This window comes from Rhinopithecus roxellana, chromosome 6 (assembly GCF_007565055.1).
Source record: "Rhinopithecus roxellana isolate Shanxi Qingling chromosome 6, ASM756505v1, whole genome shotgun sequence".
NCBI classification, from domain to species: Eukaryota; Metazoa; Chordata; class Mammalia; order Primates; family Cercopithecidae; genus Rhinopithecus; species Rhinopithecus roxellana.
Genome location: NC_044554.1, coordinates 93,336,367 through 93,356,724, shown reverse-complemented (window position 1 = coordinate 93,356,724; position 20,358 = coordinate 93,336,367). Strand labels below are relative to the sequence as shown.

At 43.4% G+C, this 20,358-nt stretch overlaps 1 protein-coding gene and 1 pseudogene across 3 annotated transcripts in view; both read right to left on the bottom strand.

The window, feature by feature from the left end:
* SUGCT (succinyl-CoA:glutarate-CoA transferase) overlaps positions 1 to 20,358 on the bottom strand; it is a 737,208-nt gene that overhangs the window by 709,504 nt on the left and 7,346 nt on the right. The window lies entirely within an intron of this gene.
* Positions 13,464 to 16,100, bottom strand: LOC104663130 (annotated as a pseudogene).

The window sequence follows — 20,358 nt, the reverse complement described above, 5'->3', positions numbered from 1 at the left end:
ACCCGGGAGGCAGAGGGTGCAGTGAGCCGAGATTGCACCACTACACTCCAGCCTGGGAGACAGAGTAAGACTGTCTCAAAAAAAAAAAAAAAAAACTTAAACACAGTACAGTGAAAGATAGAATGAATACAATTAGAAGATAAATGGCCGGGCGCGGTGGCTCAAGCCTGTAATCCCAGCACTCTGGGAGGCCGAGACGGGCGGACCACGAGGTCAGGAGATCGAGACCATCCTGGCTAACACGGTGAAACCCCGTCTCTACTAAAAAATACAAAAAACTAGCCGGGCGAGGTGGCGGGCGCCTGTAGTCCCAGCTACTCCGGAGGCTGAGGCAGGAGAATGGCGTAAACCTGGGAGGCAGAGCTTGCAGTGAGCTGAGATCCAGCCACCGCACTCCAGCCCGGGCGAGAGCGAGACTCCGTCTCAAAAAAAAAAAAGAAGATAAATGACAGCCTGAAAGGCTAAAAAATAAATAAGAGAGGTTTCTAGATATAAAGAACTCTCACATATCAGTAAGAAACACAGCCTAATGGAAAAGTGGGAAAAGAACAATCAACTCACAAATAAATAAAAATCTCCAGTATCATAGCAAAAGATATTCATAGCCATTCCACTTACAATCAAAAAGACGAATATTATCACAATAAATTTTTTTTTCTCACCAGATTGGAAAACCTTTAAAAGATAACTATTCAATACTCGCAAAGGTGGGGTGAAGTGGACACTTTCATACGTTGTGTAATACCAATCAGTAACAATCTTTTAGGAGAGCAATTGACACTTTCTGTATTTTAAAATCTTAATAGGCTTTAATTAAGTTTTCCTGTTGGCAGAATTTAATTCACGGAAACCTTCTACAAGTATGCTAAGACATGGGTATAAAAATATTCATGGCAGAAAATTTGTTTTGATTTTCTGCTGTACTTTATTTAGATGTTTTATAATCAACTTTATTCATTTATTAATTTTTTTTAGAGACAAGGTCTGGGGCTTTGTTGCCCAGGCTAGAGTGCAGTGTCAGGAACATACATAGTTCACTGTAAACTCGACCTTCTGGGCTCAAGCAGTCCTCTCATCTGAGCCTGCTAAGTAGCTGAGGCTATAGGCATGAGCCACTGCGTCCAGCACCTAATTAACTTTATTGAAGAATGACTTACATATAATAATTATATATATAATAAATTATAATATTCTTAGCCAGGTGTGGTGGCATGCCTGTGGCCCTACCTACTTGAGAAGCTGAGATGGGGAAATAACTTGAGCCCAGGAGTTCAAGGTTACAGACAGCCATGATGGGCCAGGCATGGTGGCTCACTCCTGTAGTCCCAGCACTCTGGGAGGCTGAGGTGAGTGGATCACCTGAGGTCAGGAGTTCAAGCCCAGCTTGGCCAACATGGCAAAACCCCGTTTCTATTAAAAATACAAAAATTAGCCAGGCATGGTGGCACACACCTGTAATCCCAGCTACTCGGGAGGCTGAGGCAGGAGAATTGCTCCAACCCAGGAGGCAGAGGTTGCAGTGAGCCAAGATTGCGCCACTGCACTCCAGCTTGGGGGACAGAGTGAGACTCCATCTCAAAAAACAAAACAAAAACAAAAACAATACAGTGAGCTATGATCACGCCACTGCATTCTAGCTTAAGCAACAGAGCAAGACCCTGTTTCTAAGAAAACTACACACACACAGAGTATATACATTATATAAATAAATTATCTTATGCAAATAACTATATGTAATACATTATATATAATTTATGATATACTATATATTATTTCTATAAATACATTAAACTGTACAATTAAATAAATTTTGACAGATGTATACACCTGTAAAATTGAGAGACAGGACTAGCTGGATTTCCTAGGCTGACTAAGAATTCCTAAGCCTAGCTTGGAAGGTGACCGCACCCACCTTTAAACATGGGGCTTCTAACTCAGCTCACATCCAACCAATCAGGTAGTAAAGAGAGCTCACTAAAATACAAATTAGGCTAAAAGCAGGAGGTAAAGAAATAGTCAAATCATAGGCCGGGCACGGTGGCTCAAGCCTGTAATCCCAGCACTTTGGGAGGCTGAGACGGGCGGATCACGAAGTCAGGAGATCGAGACCATCCTGGCTAACATGGTGAAACCCCGTCTCTACTAAAAAATACAAAAAAACTAGCCGGGCAAGGTGGCGGGCCCCTGTAGACCCAGCTACTTGGGAGGCTGAGCCAGGAGAATGGCGTGAACCCGGGAGGCGGAGCTTGCAGCGAGCTGAGATCCGGCCACTGCACTCCAGCCTGGGCGACAGAGCAAGACTCCATCTCAAAAAAAAAAAAAAAAAGAAAGAAATAGTCAAATCATGTATCACCTGAGAGCGCAGGGGAAGTTACAATGATTGGGATATAAACCCCAGGCATTTGAGACCGGAGTGGGCAACCCCCTTTGGTTCCCCTGCCATTGTATGGAAGCTCTGTTTTCACTCTATTAAGTCTTGCAACTGCACATTATTTTTCTGGTCTGTGTTTTTTACAGCTCGAGCTGAGCTTTCACTCACTGTCCACCACCGCTGTCTGCCGCCGTCACAGACCTGCCACTGACTTCCACCCCTCCAGATCCGGCAGGGTGTCCGCTGTGTTTCTGATCCAGTGAGGCACCCATTGCTGCTCTTGATTGGGCTAAAGGTTTGCCATTGTTCCTGCATTGCTAAGTGCCTGGGTTTGTCCTAATCGAGCTGAACACTAGTCACTGGGTTCCATGGTTCTCTTCCGTGACCCACTCCTTTTAATAGAGCTGTAACACTCACCGCATGGCCCAAGGTTCCATTCCTTGGAATCCGTGAGGCCATGAACCCCAGGTCAGAGAACAAAAGGCTTGCCGCCATCTTGGGAGCGGCCCACCCCATCTTGGGAGCCGCCCGCCACCATCTTGGGAGCTCTAAGAACAAAGATCCGCCTGTAACAAAATCACCTCCACAATCAAGAAAGATAACTTTCCAGCACCTAAAACTTTCCACTTGCCCTTTGCAAACTACCTCGTCCTCAATTTCCAGCTTCAGACACCCACTGGTCTGCTTTCTGTCACTATAATTTAATTTTCATTATCTAGAATTTTATATAAATGAAAAACGTATGTACTTTGGTGTCTGGCTTCTCTCCTTAAGCATAAGGATTCTGAGTTTCATCATGTTGTTGCATTTTTATGAGTATACTCTACTGTATGGATATACTACATTTGTTTATACATTCAGCTGTTGACGGACACTGAACTGGTTTTTAGGCTACAGTGAATCAAGATGCTATGAAAATTTGTGTACAAATCTTTGTGAGAACATGTCTTCATTTCTGTTGTGTAAATACTTAGTGGAATGGCTGAGTTATAAGGTAAGTGCATGTATAGCTTTTTAAAAAACAGCCTAAACAGATTTCTAAAATGCTTGTACCACATTGTATAAGAGTTACATATGCTCCACATCTTTGAAACATAGGAATTGTTCTTTTTTTTTTTTTTTTTTTTTTTTTGAGGTGGAGTGTCGCTCTGTCACTCAGGCTAGAGTGCAGTGGCGCAATCTTGGCTCACTGCAACCTCCACCTCCCAGGTTCAAGCAATTCTCCTGCCTCAGCCTCCCAAGTAGCTGGAATTACAGGCACCCACCACCATGCCTGACTAATTTTTGTACTTTTAGTAGAGACAGGGTTTCATCATCTTGGCCAGGCTGGTCTCAAACTCCTGACCTCAGGTGATTCGCCTGCCTCAGCCTCCCAACATGCTGGGATTACAGATGTGAGCCACCATGCCCAGCCATGGAATTCTTCATTTTTTAATGTTAGCTGTTCGAATGGGCATATAAAGGTTTCTTGTTGTGGTTTTAATTTGCATCTCACTGATGACTAATAATGTTGAATATCATTTCATGTAATAGTTGGCCATTTAATGAAGCAAAAACTTTTAAATTGAATTCATTTAGTATCAGGTAATGGAATTTTACTTTTATTATCTGATAAGACACTCAGAAAGGACTTCTAGAGCATATTTAAGTCAAAATCAATGAGTGAGTTTTAAATCATTAAGAGCAGACTGCGTGGATTCAACTCCCTGCTCTACTATATACAAGCTCAGTGACATTGCATGAGGTAACTCCACTTATCAAAGCTTCCCTTTCCTCATCTGAAGCACCTGTCTCATTGAGTTTGCAAGTTTTAAATGAAATGTTGTATGTAAAGTGTTTAGTACACTCCCTGGCATAAAGTAAATGCTACTAAAAGTTGCAATTGTTATTTTTATTTTTTTAAAGACGGAGTCTAGCTCTGTCACCCAGACTGGAGTGCAGAGGCACAATCTCAGTTCCTTGCAACCTCCACCTCCCGGGTTCAAGTGATTCTCCTGCCTCAGCCTCCCGAGTAGCTGGGATTACAGGTGCGTGCTACCACACCCAGCAAATTTTTAAATATTTTTTGTAGAGATGGGGTTTCCCCATGTTGGCCAGGCTGGTCTTGAATTCCTGATCTTAAGTGATCTGCCAGCCTCAGCCTCCCAAAGTTCTGGGGTTATAGGCATGAACCACCACACCTGGCCTGCAATTGTTATTACTCTCGTCATTATCATATATGTATTATACAGTCACATGATCTATTACAGCAAATAACTTCTTGTTTGAAAACAAGAAAAGATAAACATATGATTATTCTAAGGAACAAGAAAAAATTCACTTCTTAATGCACTATACTTAAAAAGGATATCTAGAGTCAAATTTTGCCTATTTGTGAAAGAACTGACGGGCTGGGTGGGAGTAGGGGATGATTACAAGGCATAAAACAGTTGGAAAAGGCATCAATTGTAATGTAATTTGTTGAAATATATTGAGCAGCTTGTATATCTGTCTTTTTGGCCTCTAGTATGGAAAGCTATTATGATGATACAGCTGGTCAACCATGCAAAGAAGTATAATTATAATGAAGCTGCCATCAATTCCATGCTTGCCAAAACTGCTTGAAAGGACTCCCCTGGTACTTGGCCCTGGGGTTTAGACGACACAAATAAACTTGAGCAACACCAGAGCAGGGATAATTGACAGATGTCCACACAAGTGGCTCATCTGTGTGACGGGAATCATGGCATCCCTTCCCACCCATACTAGCCAACTACTGAGATTAAAAAACTTTTTCAAAGGCCAAGTCACAAAACCAACTGCTCAAATAGCAATATGAAACAGAAACCTTTGATATACACCAAAATAATTTTTTAATTTTATGATTCACAGAGAACTTAACCACCAGACCTTCTGCATGAAGAGGCAGAAAATGGGCCTCACTTCCAAGCATGCTCTCTTAATCTGCTGAAGCTTTATCTGTAATAACATGATGTTTCCTTTCCGGCATGTGTCCAAAGTCATGGAAGAAGCTCTGTTCCTAACAACCTAGTTTGACAGGAAATTTTAGGAGTTGATGGTACCTGGAAAATTAGTATCCACTGGAAGACATTCCAGGGAAATTATAATTTGGGAGTCACCTGGCAATAATTGTTTTCAATTTCTAGGTTCATGGGAAATTAGAAACGAGGTTCGTGGAAAAGGAGAGTAAAAGATCTTCATGGACTCAAGGAGGCCTCAGTTCTGTTCATCATGGAAATTCATGAGTATGTATTGACATAATTACAGATTAATTATTGTCTCATCATCATCCACTTTATTCGTCTTTAACACAATCACTCACAAAAGAATCACATCGAGATGATAATTTTTAATTAGATTTCTTTTTCTGAAATCTCTGGAGGCAGAGGGGACATGAATTTTCAGCATCAAATGTTTATGCATAATAAAAAATAAAATAGGAATTCACCTTCCAATACAACTAATTAATATTAATTTTCTGAAGCCTCTGTTACATTAATAAAGTAAATAAAAGAGACACAATAAAGACAGAAAAAAAATCCTCAACTTTTTTTTTTTTTTGAGATGGAGTCTCGCTCTGTCCCCCAGGTTGGAGTGCAGTGGCGCGATCTCGGCTCACTGCAAGCTCTGCCTCCCGGATTCATGCCATTCTCCTGCCTCAACCTCCCAAGTAGCTGGGACTACAGGCGCCCACCACCACGCCCGGCTAATTTTTTGTATTTTTAGTAGAAACGGGGTTTCACTGTGGTCTCGATTTCCTGACCTCGTGATCTGCCCGCCTCGGCCTCACAAAGTGCTGGGATTACAGGAGTGAGCCACCGTGCCTGGCCAAATCCTCAACTTTTGCAATTAATTTCCATGTTTTCTCTTTACATAAACAATTCAGACTGGGTGCGGTGGCTCACATCTGTAATCCCAGCACTTTGGGAGGCCGAGGCAGGCAGATGACAAGGTCAGTAGTTCGAGACCAGCTTGGCCAATATGATGAAACCTTGTCTCTACTAAAAATACAAGAAAGTTAGCTGGACGTGGTGGCAGGTGCCTGGTGCCTGTAGTCCCTGCTACTCGGGAGGCTGAGGCAGGAGAATCACTTGAACCCAGGAGGAGAAGGTTGCAGTGAGCAAGCCAAGATTGCGCCACTGCACTCCAGTCTGTGTGACAGAGTAGACTCCGTCTCCAAAAAAAAAAAAACAAAAAAAAAATTCAAAGGTCAGGCATGGTGGCTCACACCTGTAATCCCAGGACTTTGGGGGGCCCGAGGTGGACAGATCGCCTGAGGCCAGGAGTTCAAGACCATCCTGGCCAACATAGTGAAACCCCGTCTCTACTAAAATATAAAAATTACCTGGGCATGGTGGCTCACACCTGTAATCCCAGCACTTTGGGAAGCCAAGGAGGGTGGATTACCTGAGGTCAGGAGTTCGAGACCAGCCTGGCCAACAGGGTGAAACCCCGTATCTACTAAAAATACAAAAACTAGCCAGGTGTGGTGGCACACGCCTGTAATCCCAGCTATCTCGGAGGCTGAGGCAGAAGAATCGCTTGAACCTGGGAGCAAGAGGTTGCAGTGAGCCGAGATTGCACCATTGCACTCCATCCTGGGCAACAGAGCGGGTCTCCATCTTTAAAAAAAAAAAAAAAATTCTTTTACGGTTTCTGCCTTTGGTATTGTTTCAGGGTTTCCCAAGACCACCCATATTTTCAGTGATTTGCTAGGAGGATCCACAGGACCTAATCATCTGGTTGTATACAGAGCTAAGGTTTACTACAGCAAATTGACATATGACAGGACCAACGAGAGGAAAAGACACAGGTGGAGATGGAAAAAATTCATGCCATGCAGAGGCTGCTTATGTTCTTTTGCTCTCAGGGAAGGCCACATCAGGCATGCTTCTTTCTCCAGCAACAACAAAAAATAGATATAGAAACATGCAAAGTTTGTGCCCAGGGAAATCTATTAGAGACTCAGAACCTCGGTTTTCAATGAAGACTATTTACATAGGCACTGTCTGCATACCATGTACCACAATTCCAGACTCCCTCCCAGAAGAAAGTTAGTTGTTTACCATTGTTGAGGCACAGAAACCATACCCTAAAATGTAGGCATCACAGCAGCCTCAGAAGCCAAAGTTGTTCTCTGACCTTCTGCCTTCCTATCTCCCAGTCCCATGCTTCTCTGAGGATAGCTATAAAAACTAGAATTCAGCCAGGAGCAGTGGCTCACACCTGTAATTGCAGCACTTTGGGAGGCCAAGGTGGGCAGATAACAAGGTCAGGAAATGAGACCATCCTGGCCAACATGGTGAATCCTCCTCTCTACTAAAATACAAACAAATTAGCTGGGCATGGTGGTGCGCGCCTGTACTCGGGAGGCTGAGGCAGGGGAATCGCTTGAACCCAGGAGGCAGAGTGCAGTGAACCGAGATCACGCCACTGCACCCCAGCCTGGCAACAGAGCGAGACTCAGTCTCAAAAACAAACAAACAACAACAAAAAAAAAAAAAACAAAAAACAACAACAACAACAAAAATAACTTCTTCCCCAACAAGGGTCACAGAAACAGACCTCTTTTCCCCAATGCCAGCCACAAAACTTAAAAATACTACTCCAGTTGTCTCTATGCCATATCTGTGTAAAAACCGGCCATAAAGAAATTATCTGACCAGACGAGGTGGCTCACACCTATAATCTCAGCACTTTGGGAGGCCAAGGCAGGCAGATCACTTGAGCCCAGGAATTGGAGACCAATCTGAGCAATATGAGTAAATCCTGTCTCTCTTAAAAAAATACAGGCCGTGCTCGGTGGCTCACGCCTGTAATCCCAGCACTTTGGGAGACCGAGGTGGGCGGATCACGAGGTCAGGAGATCGAGATCATCCTGGCTAACATGGTGAAACCTCGTCTCTACTAATAATACAAAAAATTAGGCCGGGCGGGGTGGTTCAAGCCTGTAATCCCAGCACTTTGGGAGGCCGAGATGGGCGGATCACGAGGTCAGAAGATCGAGACCATCCTGGCTAACACAGTGAAACCCCGTCTCTACTAAAAAATACAAAAACCTAGCCAGGCAAGGTGGCGGGCGCCTGTAGTCCCAGCTACTTGGGAGGCTGAGGCAGGAGAATGGCCTGAACCCGGGAGGTGGAGCTTGCAGTGAGCCGAGATCGTGCCACTGCACTCCAGCCTGGGTGACACAGCGAGACTCGGTCTCAAAAAAAGAAAAAAAAAAAAATACAAAAGCAGGCTGAGGTAGGAGGATCACTTGGGCCAGTGAGGTCAAAGCTGCAATGAGCTGTGATCATGCCACTGCACTTCATCGTAGACAATAGAGCCAGACCCTGTCTCAAGAAATACAAATTTAAAAAGAGATCTGTATTTTTCCTTGCTTTCTATTTTCTTAAATATTTCACATTTTCTGCAAAATGTATCCATCATTTTAACAATTGAAAAAATACAAATATGTAAATGCTAGGGAGATAAAAAATTTATTTACTCATTTTACTTATTTACTTTACTTATTTATTTATTTATTTGAGACATAATCTTACTCTGGCACCCCGGCTGGAGTGCATTGGCACAATCTCAGCTCACTGCAACCTCTGACCCTCAGGTTGAGCAATTCTCCTGTCTCAGCCTCCCAAGTAGTATGGCCTACAGGCGCACGCCAAACATGCCCAGCTAATTTTTGTATTTTTGGTAGAGACGGGTTTCACCATATTGGTCAGGCTGGTCTCGAACTTCTGACCTCAGGTGATCTGCCTGCCTTGGCCTCCCAAAGTGCTGAGATTGCAGGTGTGAGCCACCACACTCAGCCATATTTACTCATTTTTAAATAAACTTTTAGTGTTTGCATCTGGAAAACAATATTCATACTCTGTTTTTCTTCATATAGAAATAATCTGTCAGCAATTTTATTATTTTCAGTGAAAACGTTTATAAGCATATGTTAATCCATTAATACCTGTGTTACACTTGGGTGAGGAATATTAGTCTACAAAGAAGTTAATATGTATAAAACATTTCTCTTGTGCTTGACTACCTCGCATAATTGGAAATGAAAATACCACATTTTTTATTTTTATTTTATTTTTTTTGATATGGAGTCTTGCTCTGTCACCCAGGCTGGAGTGCAGTGGTGCCCTCTCGGCTCACTGCAAACTCCACCTCCCAGGTTCAAGCGATTCTCCTGCCTCAGCCTCCCGAGTAGCAGGGATTACAGACACGCACAACCACACCTGGCTAATTTTTGTATTTTTAGTAGAGACAGGGTTCCACCATGTTGGCCAGGCTAGTCTTGAACTCTTGACCTCATGATCCGCCTGCCTCAGCCTCCCAAAGTGCTGGGATTACAGGAGTGAGCAACTACGCCTGGCCCCAAAATATCACATTTTAATGAAGCTATAGAATCCGGCTCTCAGAAACCCTTGAAAACAAGCCACTTCTAATCCTCCTTTTATCAATGAGATCATTATTTAAGTGACAGTTGAGCAATCTACTGTGCTCAGTGCAGGTCTAACCCTATCAATGAGTGAGCTAATCACATCCTACAGAAGCATTTACTTTTCCACTATTAGTAGTCTTTAACATGAAACAGCTAACAAAAAACACCTCTATAAGGAAAACTGAGATAATCTGAAAAGTTTCAGGGATACTAAAGTAAAGCTTAAACCTGAAGTATACACACAATAATTTCTGTACAGATAAATTATTAAGTATATTCTCCTAAGAAGTGTTTTACATAAAAATATTTAAGTTTTTAATCTCTATATTTATTCATTCTTGTAACCTGAAAGTAAACACAAAGTTTCTGGAGCAGAGATCAGAGTTATTATTACTTAAGTCAAGAAATACGTAATTTTCCCATACCTAATACCCCATAGACAATGCAATAAAACCCATTTATAGGTAAGGGTTGAACTACAGGAGAAGAATCCCAAAATTTTGAATCTGTAAGTTTGTACAGGATAACTGTCCAGCTGCCGCCTTCACCTAAGAAAGTGAAAGAAAGCTAATCTACCTACGGTAAGCAAATTCTCCTTGGGAAGAAAAGGGGAAGATCCCTGGGCTCTTACCCTTTGGAACATAAATAAATGTCTCCAGGAGAAGGTAAGATAAGTGTTACTGGGTTTACAATCTTGGGAATGCCTCCAACGCTCTGGGTTTTATATCCCTAAGGGGTATATAAGTCATCTTTTAACTCCCAGGGCTTTTCTTTTAACCCAGGTTCTACTTTTCTACGCTCAGAAAGCCCTGACCATGCAGAAACATGAAAATATTTACCCTTTTATTTTTTTGAGACAGTCTTGCTCTGTCACCCAGGCTGAAGTGCAGTGGTGCCATCTCAGCTCACTGCAACCTCTGCCTCCCGAGTTCAAGTGATTCTTGTACCTCGGCCTCCGAGTAGCTGGGATTACAGATGTGTGCCAACACGCACGGCTAATTTTTGTATTTTTAGTAGAGATGGGAGTTTCAACACGTTGTCCAGGCTGGTATCGAACTCCTGTCCTCAAGTGAACAACCACGCCTGTCCGATGTTTACTTCTTGATAATACATAGTAAAAGTAACCAAAGAAAAAATAGTGGTTTTCAAACCCTTTCTGCAGAGCCTTGGGAATTCCTCAGAGGTGCCACCAGAAGCCACCACCTGAGAGGTGGTGAGGGGGTAGGGGGATAGTTAAAACACGAGTACAGAGTGAGCAGGGCTCTGGGACTCCAATTCCTCCTTTGAATATAGCCCATTTGCTCTTATATACTGGGCTTCCAAGTGTAGTGTGTGTGTGTGTGTGTGTGTGTGTGTGTGTGTGTGTGTGTGTGTGTGTGTTTTTAAGACAAGGCACTAAAAATTTTCCTTTTTTTCCTTTTTCTTCTTTTTTTTTTTTGAGGCGGAGTCTTACTGTTGCCCAGGCTGGAGTGCAGTGGCACGATCTCGGCTCACTGCAAGCTCCACCTTCTGGGTTCACGCCATTCTCCCGCCTCGGCCTCCCGAGTAGCTGGGACTACAGGCGCCCGCCACCATGCCGGGCTAATTTTTTGTATTTTTAGTAGAGAGGGGGTTTCACTGTGTTAGCCAGGATGGTCTCACTCTGACCTCGTGATCTGCCCACCTCGGCCTCCCAAAGTGCTGGGATTACAGGCGTGAGCCACCTCGCCCCGCCGGCACTAAAACTCTTAGGTATCCTAGGCCAGGCACGGTGGCTCACGCCTGTAATCCCAACACTTTCGGAGGCTGAGGCAGGTGGATCACTTCAGGTTAGGAGTTCGAGACCAGCCTGGCCAAATATGAAACCCCATCCCTACTAAAAACACAAAAATTAGCCAGGCATGATGGCGCACGCCTGTAATCCCAGATACTCAGAGGCTGAGGCAGAAGAATCGCTTGAACCCAGGAGGTGGAGGTTGCAGTGAGCCAGGATTGCGTGCTGCACTCCAGCCTGGGCTACAGAGGGAGACTCTATCGCCAAAAAAAAAAGAAAAGAAAGAAAAAAAATCTTAGGTATCCTAAGTAAAACTCCTTAGCCTTATAGAACTAGACAAGGTCCCATTTACATTTATACTTAAATTTCCTTGACTTGTTACCCTTACTTGCATTAAAGCAGAACTTCCAAACACACACCACCACATTATTAATAACCAGTTATTAACAATAATAACCAATTATTTATGGGGCTTCCCAAGAGGCTTGGGTGCTCAAATGTTGCTTGATGGTTTTTTTTGTCTGATGATGTCTTCTGTATACAACGTCACTTGAAGATAGCCCCTAGCCACTGGAAGCATATTTCATAAAAGCACTGCCTTATCCAGGATCTTGTCTGCTAATGTTGGCCTTCCCTCAACAGTGCTGCAAGGATCTTTTTGTGGGAACCATACCTACGTTGCTCACAAAAACGAGCAGTGTCCTTTCCCCTTAGCTCACAGGACAGCCACCATAAGCTCACATGCATCATCCCAGTTCTTCATTTGTCCTTTTTTTTTTTTTTTTTACTGGAAGAAAAAATTTCTTTTAATTTGCTTTTTTGGTCCCACACCTCAAATACCAATGTGTCTGTTATGTATTTTATTTTTATTTTTTTGAGATGGGGTCTCACCCTGTTGCCCAGGCTGGAGTGCAGTGGCGCAATCTTGGCTCACTGCAACCTCCACCTCCCGGGTTAAAGCAATTCTCCTGTCTCAGCCTCCCAAGTAGCCAGAATTACAGGCATGCACCACTACACCCAGCTAATTTTTTTATTTTTAGTAGAGACAGGGTTTCACCATGTTAGCCAGGCTGGTCTCCAATTCCTGACCTCAGGTGATCCACCCGCCTCAGCCTCCCAAAGTGATGGGATTACAGGCATGAGCCACCGCGCTATTTACAAATAGTAATGCTCTATGCTACTACTAACAACAGTATTTTTGCAATCCCTTTGATAAATCCTAGTCCTCTATTTTAGTTCTGAATAACAGATGCATATTAACCTGAATAACAGATGTGCATTTTAATTTTTAAGGCAGATGGTAAACTTTCCTATAGGACTTGTGAGATTTCATCTCATGGGACAAACATTGTTCACAAAATGCAGTACTTCACTTCTAGAGTTAAAGAATTTGAGCAACTGAATAGCACAGATACGTAGGCAATGAAATGTGGCCTAAGATGTAATTATGTTCTCTGCCTTTCCTTTAGGCCAGAGTAGCTTTGCACTTGGCACAACAGAAAACAGCCTGTAAAGCCTGAAAATAGGTCAGGTGCCGTGGCTCACACCTGTATCCCAAAACTTTGGGAGGATTGCTTGAGTCCAGGAGTTCAAGACCAGCCTGGGCAACATGATGAGACCCCTATCGCTACAAAACACTATAATATTTTCTTTAAAAAAGTTTTAAGCCTGAAAATAAAAGGTTCTACACCCAAATCTCACAGCGTTTTACTAGGCGTTTCACTAGACATCTTTAAAAGCATTGTAAGCAAAATACTAATTGCCCAAAATACAAAACAGTGCCAAGGAAAAGCTCTGCTTTCTCATAAGACTCTTTCAATCCCATTGCATTACATTCACATCTTTTGCCAACTAGGGTGAAGAGCTTTGAACAGGTTTAAAGAGTGCAGACTGCACTTTTGTTAATACTGTTTTGCTCTTAAAGCAAGTTCTTCATGCTGACATTTCCAATGTTGGGAAATACGAGTATTATTAGTCATCTTCAATCTTTGCATTACCAGAGTTCCTGTTTCTCCATCTTGTTCTGAAGGATGAACAAAAGCTTGAGGTGTACACTTCAAAATATAAACTGCAGCACAAAGTCCCCCAATGTTCACCCGAACTGTATCCACTTTTCACCATACACGTCACATGCCAGATAATGCTTTGGTAAAGCATGTCGCGTCCTGAGTACATCGTACAGCTTGGCCTGTTGTAGGTGTACACAGACACAACTCATCTCCCGTAGGCAAGCTGGATGAAGGTTCCAGTTTCTCTTCTTGGATCCCATCCTTTTTCCAAATGGCAAATCTGCTACAGTAATATCCACAGAGCCAGTTCTCAATGGCAGATTGCAGATATCCCATTGAACAGCATCTATGGGCAAGCTTCCGGATGGTTAGCCTTCTTTAATTTGGCTCTTGGTCAATAAAGATGTGACATTGCTTGCTGCTCTATTCACAACCAGGGGATTATTATCACCAGAATATAACATGAAAACATTCAGTAGTCCCCTCTATTGGTATTGCCCCTGTTCCACACATTGGATCGACTATTATAAGGTAGTAGACCACAGAGGCTGGGTATCCCAGGGGCAAGAGCTGATAGGTCCAAAATGTGCCCATAGGTCCAAAATACTGATAGGTACAAAAGAGTCATAGGTCCAAAATGTGTGATATGTCTTCAGTGGAGACTCGCTTTAGTTGATGCCATGCCCACAATGATTTCATTATCATGGATATTCAAAAGAATCGCAACATCAAAGTTGGTCATGTCGGCCTTCCACTTAAAATAGCCTTAAACATCACCCCCAGAATCTCTTCCAGCTTCATTTGAGGGAAAGCAAGGTTTCTCTCCTACTCTGTTGCACATGACTCTAAACTTGACACTTGATGCTGTTTCTTCTTTTTTGCTTTCATCAGTCTCATCTTTGCAAGATACCAAATCATCACCTACTAATGTTGCTATCTCCTTTGATGGCTGGATTTTCACAATAATCTAAGATGTGTGAATCTAAAACATTGTAGTGAATGAACTCTTCTTTTAACATCTCTTTCATCTGTTTGGACTTCTTGTCCATTATCAACCTTACTTTTACTTGAATTCTGAATTATCTTTTTGAGCTTTTTTTTTCTTTTTTCCCTTAAAATCAACATTAATTGGCCGGATGCAATGGCTCACACCTGTAATCCCAGCAGTTTGGGAGACTGAGATGGGCAGATCACAAGGTCAAGAGTTCGAGACCAGCCTGGCCAATATGGTGAAACCCCGTCTCTACTAAAAATACAAATACAAAAATTAGCTGGGTGTGGTGGTGGGTGCTTGTAGTCCCAGCTACTCAGAAGGCTGAGGCAGGAGAATCACTTGAACCAGGGAGGTGGAGGTTGCACAGTGAGCCAGGATCACGCCACTGCACTCCAACCTGGCCGACAGAGCAAGACTCCATCTCAAAAAAAAAAAAAAAAAAAATCAGCATTAATTTTCCTTATAATTAAAGCGTTTGACCATGGGAGTTTTCCAGCCAAGTCTTCAAAATCCTTTAGAATTTCTTTGTTTTTCTAAACTAGTAATCTTGAAACTCCTGAACAACCACAAGTTATCAACTGATCTCGGACAATAAACCTGAGCCAAATGTTCACTGAAATGACAAAATATATCTTGCATTGGTCTCTGCTGATTGTATGGTGACCCCAATTTGTCTCTCACTTCCATTCACAGCTGCTTGGTCAAAGCTGGCTCCAATAGTTGAAATCACCTTTACAAAAACTAAAACAGTGAGAAAGTTACAACAGTGAAAGGGATATGCCCTAACTAACTCCCTCTTGGTTCTAACCTCCAGGCTGCCCTTGTTTATTACTGGGCGTAGGATGAACTATCTTTGGGTAGAACGTAGTTTCAAGTTGAACTTTGAAACAAAGTCAATAAAAGTCCTTTCCCAAATCAAATCCCTTACTTGCCTAGGGACAAGACTGCTGCTGTAAAACTAACAAATTAGCCACAATATTAGAAATCATGGTTTAGGAGTCATGCACCCACAGGCTGCAAGATTCTGAACCTTCCCAGTTGCTCCTAGGGATGACATCACTATTGTAAAACCTAACATTGGTGCTGAAGATATTTTCTAGACCCTGTGTTCTGATGCACCAGCTGGTGCCACCCAGGCCAATAATCTGGCTCAACCTCTTCTGTAATCCCACCCAGAAACAAAAGACATCTAGAAAAACCCACTTTGACCCCCTGTGACTTCATCTCTGACCCATCCAATCAGCACTGCCTACCCTCTGGCCCCCAACCTGCCAAGTTATCCTTAGAAACTTCAGTCTCCAAATTTTCAGGGAGACTGATTGGAGTAATAAATCCCCAGTCTCTTACACAGCTGGCTATGCATGAATTAAACGGTATCTGGGCCACTGAGCAAAATGAATAACTGGGCAGTTACATAGTGACTTGAGGACGCTGAGCCTCACCTCTGAGGTCACTTTCTGTCACTTGTGTAGACCTCTGGTTCTCATGCAGGTTTACAATTAGGAGCTGTTAGTGGCTTCCTGAATGTCAGACATGTTGGCAGTGCTTCCAAGATCCCTAACACTGTCCCAGGCTCTGGGATCCAAGGATGACCTTGAAGAGAGATCTTGGAAATATCTATACTGTCCTCATGCCATGCCAGGCATACACAACAGTGTTTAACACTAATTCAGTTTCTGCACCTAAGGAGCTCATAGTCACTGTGAATACAATCGTCATCTAAAAAAGGCAGCTGAAGCCAGTGAAAGGGACATGTCTGACTGCCACACAGATGCTTTCAGCTCCAGCATCCCACTGGCCTCATGTGCTCAGGTCACATGACTGAAAGCCACCTCCAGTTCTCAACTTTTCTACCTCTAGGTAATCCAAGATAAAACTTTGTTTTTTTGTTTTGTTTTGTTTTGCTTTGTTTTTTGAGACGGAGTCTCACTCTGTCGCCCGGCCGGAGTGCAGTGGTGCGATAACAGCTCACTGCAACCTCTGCCTCCCAGGTTCAAGTGATTCTTCTGCCTCAGCTTCCCGAGTAGCTGGGACTACAGGTGTGCGCCACCACACCCAGCTATTTTTGTGTGTGTGTATTTTGGTAGAGACAGGGTTTCACCATGTTGGCCAGGATGGTCTCCATCTCCTGGCCTTGCAATCCGCCTGCCTCAGCCTCCCAAAGTGCTGGGATTACAGGCGTAAACCACTGTGCCCGGCCCAAGATAAAATTTTCTCCCTGTCTCTTCATCTCTTTTCCCCTGAACTCATCATCATATAAATGGTAATTCCCTGGCTAAGGCCTAGGATTGTAACTGCCTAAGGGGTTCACCTTGCCCACTGCCTAGATAGAGCCAATTCATCAAGACACGGGAATTGCAATCCAGAAAGAGTAATTCATGCAGAGCTGGCTTAGCGAAGACCAGAGTTTTATTATTACTCAAATCAGTCTCCCCAGCATTCAGAGAGCAGAGTTTTGTTGTTGTTGTTGTTTGTGTGTGTGTGTGTGTGTGTGAGTAGTTTAGCTTTTGTTCCCTAGGCTGGAGTGCAATGGCTGATCTCCACTCAATGCAACGTTCACAACCTGGGTTCAAGCAGTTCTCCTGCCTCGGCCTCCCGAGTAGCTGGGATTATAGGCGCCCACTACCTCACCCAGCTAATGTTTTTTGTATTTTTAGTGGAGATGTGGTTTCACTATGGTGGCCAGGCTGGTCTTAAACTCCTGGGCTCAAGTGATCCGCCTGCCTCAGTCTCCCAAAGTGCTGGGATTACAGGCGGGAGCCACCTTGCCTGGCCCAGCAAGCAGAGGTTTTAAGGATAACTTGATGAGGATCAGGGGAGCCAGTGAGCCAGGAGTGCTGATTGGTCAGAATGAAGTCCTAGGGAGTCAGAACTGTCTTCTTGATCAGTCAGTTCCTGGATGGGGGCCACAAGATCAGATGAGCCAGTTTATTAATCTGGGTGGTGCCACCTGATCCATCAAGTGTAGGGTCTGCAAAATATCTCAAGCACTGATCTTAGGAGCAGTTCTAGGAGTGTCAGAATCTTGTAGCCTCCAGCCGCATGACTCCTAAACCATAATTATTTTTTTGAGGCAGGGTCTCAATCTGTCGCCCAGGTTGGAGCGCAGCAGCACGATCTTGGCCAGTGTCAACCAGGAGTCTTGCCCCGCGAAACAGAGCTTTTGCGCTGTAGTTTCTCCAACATTCTGTGGACCACTAAAGAGCAAGGATGGACTGCTCCAACCGGTTTTTGTAATTTCCTAAAACCATACATTCATTTTACTATAGGGACAGTGAACCCCCAACTGGGGATCAGCTAAACCACTGCAATCCAATACAAGTTATTATCTCAAACCCTCAAAGTTCTTCCCCTTTTCTAAGCCAGTTCCCTTCTTTAAGCCAGTTTTAAGGTATGGGGGCTGAGGTTTCAGGACAGACCCTATTGGATTCTTTGAAATAAGTTTCTTTGATCCCCCACTGCATACACCTTCCTCTAAGCCTTCTTCCCAAACCTCTCACAACTGAACAATTGCCCCTCCTCCATCTAATGATAAGACCAAGATAGCTATCGTAGAAGTTAAAGATTTAAAACAAACTTCGGCAATTAAGACAGGATACCAAGATGCAAACGCCTGGTTGGAATGGATCAAATATTCCATCCGCACTTTAAACAAAAGCAATTGTTATGCTTGTGCGCATGGCAGGCCAGAGCCCCAGACTGTCCCCTGTCCACTAGGGTGGTCATCCAGTCAACCGGGCACGGGCTCCCTGGTAGTCCTTTTCCAGGATTCTACAGCCTGGAGTAACAAGTTGTGCCACGCTCTCTCTCTGCTATATCCCAAAGTCCGTCATGCCCCCAAGGGCCATCCAGCCTCCATCTTCCAAAACCAATTTTACCTTGTGTCTCCAACGACAAGGGGAAATATTAGGCATTCCTTGGAGACTTAACAGGATTCAGTGAAGTCTTACACTTCCAAGAGCTGACCCATCAGTCTGCCCTTATTCATCCCTGAGCAGATGTATGGTGGGATTGTGGAGGACCTGTACTGGACACTGTGCCAAATAATTAGAGCAGTTCTTATGCTCTAGTCCAATTTACTATCCCTTTTACTCTGGTCTTGGAAAAACCACACATCATAAAGCAAGAGAAGCCTCTTATGGGTCTTTCGACTCTCATGTCTATTTAAATGTAACTGGAGTCCCACAGGGAATACCAGATCAATTTAAACCCCAAAATCAAAGAGCTGCAGGACTTCAGTCAATATTTTGGTGGGTGACAATTAATAAAAATGTAGATTAGATAAACTGCATCTATTACAACCAACAGCAGTTTATTAACTACACTAGAGATGCTGTTAAAGGAACAGCTGAGCAATTAGGGGCTACTAGCCAGATGGCTTGGGAAAATAGGATAGCCTTAGACATGATATTAGCAGAAAGAGGAGGAGTTTGCGTCATGATTAAAGCTCAATGTTGTACCTTCATCCAAAACAACACTGCCCCTGATGGAAGTATAACAAAAGCATTGCAAAGTCTGACTGCTGTGTCCATTGAGTTAGCCAACAACTCAGGGGTAAATGACCCCTTTACAAGATGGCTAGAAAAGTGGTTCAGTAAATGGAAAAGAATAATAGCCTCAATTCTTACTTCCCTCGCAGCCCTAATGGGTGTACTTATTCTTGTCGGGTGCTGTGTCACACCATGCATCCATGGGTTGGTGCAGAGGCTTATAAAAACAGCACTTACTAAAACCTCCCTTAACTATTCCTCTGCCTTATCCAGAGAAGCTTTTTCTTTTGGAAAATCATGCAAAACAACTAAGCCAAGACATGTTAAAGAAGTTTGAAGAGAAACAGCTGTAAGGAAATGCAAGAGGAGGGAATGTTAGATATGAGTTCTAAATTTCTCTTCAAAGAATCAGTATGTCAGTATGTTCAATTCTTTGCTTTCTACTTTTAAACTTAACTTCCTCGTAAAGTGACCTTTTTCAATGACCTGCTCCACACTGACTCATTCCAATTACCTGCTCCACCCTGACTCATTACCTGCTTCACCCTGACTCATTCCGATTATGCTCCACCATGACTCATTCCAGTTACCTATTCCACTCTAACTCATTCCGATTACCTGCTCATTCTCCACCCTGACTCATTCCGATTTCCTGCTGTGCCATAACCATTCTTCCTGCCAAACCACTCACCCCATCACTCTCTTTAAATTAGCCAGTCGGAATTAGTTTAGCCTGTGCGGTCTAAACCTAGCCTGCAGTATATATATAGGGGAACGACACAGCAGCAGGGGCCACATGCATCAAGGATAAGAACCCCTTCCCCTCCCTTGTCCAAGTGTGCGCTCACCATTGCTCCATCTGTAAGGGGACACTCTTCTACAGAAGTACATTGCCTTGCTGAGAATTAAAAAGAAAATTTTATATTCGAGTGCTGTTTCTTTTGTTGCACCAAAACTTTACTTATAATCATGGGCTACTGGAGTCAGACTCTGCCTCCAAAAAAAAAAAAAAAAGAATTCTGCTGAACAGTGAGAACACCTGGACACAGGAAGGGGAACATCACACACCTGGGCCTGTTGTGGGGTGGGGGGAGGGGGGAGGGATAGCATTAGGAGATATACCTAATGTAAATGACAAGTTAATGGGTGCAGCACACCAACATGGCGCATGTATACATATGTAACAAACCTGCACGTTGTGCACATGTATCCTAGAACTTAAAGTATAACAATAACAAAAAAAAGAATTCCCTCTGCTTCAATCTTCATATATTACCTGTAAGTGTGATGAGAAGCACACTTT